Below are 1,597 nucleotides of genomic sequence, written 5' to 3'. Positions count from 1 at the left end.
GGGTTCCACAGCCTGAGACAGTAGCCCCTGCCATTACCCCTGGTGTGCTCCTGCCCCTAAAGAGAATGAGGTTGATCTTTGGATGGCGAGGGAGGGTCGCTGTTCAGATCATGTGGGATACTTTTTATAAAACCCATCAGAGCGTGAACCAACAAATAGTTAATCTTGGTGAGGGACTGGGAACTGTAGAAGTCTGTTGACTTGGGCAAGGACAAGAATTGCTTTTGCGAAGCAATTCCTGAAAGAATTTCCTGGCGAGGGTTGGATGCAGGAGAGATTCCCTCAACGCCTTCAACTCTGTGTATTTTTGGAATCAGAATCTGATTGGCTGCAGTTAGAACTGGCACCAAAGGAAGTGTTTCCTTAACCCTTCGATTCTGTGTAGAATGCAGAGTGAGAGAGTGGGTGGGGAGGGGGGAGAGGAGGGAGAGATGGAAAGAGAAAGGGAAATGGGAGAGAGTGGGTGGAAGAGGGAGAGACACCAAGAATGGGGAGAGCCAGAGGGGGTGAGAGAGAGAGGAATAAGGGAGAATGGGACATGAGGGACAGAGAGAGTGGAGAGAGAGAGCAGGAATGAAGGAAAGAGAGAATGGTGAGAGAGTGTGTGTGAGAGACAGAGTGGCAGGGGCGAAGAGAGAGAGACAGAGAAAGGGGGAGACAGGAAAGGAGGTGGGGACAGATAGGGAAGAAGAAAAGAGTGAGCAAAAAGGATACTAGAAGTCTAAGATTTTGGATTCCGGAAATTTTGAATTGGGAAAGGTAGCAGCGAAGCAGAGTGGACCTGAGTGAGATTCCATCATCAAGGTGTGACTGCAAGGTTTGATGTTGTGTTATGTTCAACCCAGAGAAATGATGAAGAGTGATAGATATTCCAAAACCGAGTGGGCCCTCATCCTTCCAGGCCTTACTCCCGCAGCTGAATCAAACGACACGTGAAAGCGAGTGGTTTTATCACAAAGACTCAGTGAGGAACTGCTGTTGTTTGTCTCCGCATCCCAGCACTCTGGAGCATATGGATATATGAGCAAGCAGTAAGCCATTCAGCCCTTTGAGTGGGTTCTGCCATTCAGTAACACTGTGGCTGTTCTAATTGTAACCCTCAGTCCACTTTTACACCTACTCACTAAAATCTCCCATCTCCTTACTGAATAGTGATCTATCTACCTTCGCCTTCAAAATATGCATACCCTGCTTCCACCAGCTTTTCAGGAAGACCAGCCCAAGAACTCACAATCCTCTGCTGGATAAAAAATCCCATCATTTCTGGTTTAAATGGGAGACTCGTCGTTCTGAAGCAGTGATCCCATGTTCCAGACTCACCCAGAAGAGTAAACGTCCTTTCCACATCTAACATAAACACAGAATGCTGGAGAAACTCAGCAGCATCTGTAGAGAGAGAAACAGATTTAACATTTTGAGTCCAATCTGACTTCTTCAGAATCCTTTAGCACTGACCACATCAAGACCCCTCAAGATCGTATGTGTTTCAATCATGTTGCTTCTTATTCTTATAAACCCCTGTCTGAGGGAGCGCTGCACTGTCGGAGGGTCAGTGCTGAGGGAGTGCCGCACTGTCAGAGGGTCAGTGCTGAGGGAG

This window comes from Rhincodon typus, chromosome 30 (genome assembly GCF_021869965.1).
Source record: "Rhincodon typus isolate 14 chromosome 30, sRhiTyp1.1, whole genome shotgun sequence".
Lineage (NCBI taxonomy): Eukaryota > Metazoa > Chordata > Chondrichthyes > Orectolobiformes > Rhincodontidae > Rhincodon > Rhincodon typus.
This window is presented reverse-complemented; position numbering follows the sequence as displayed.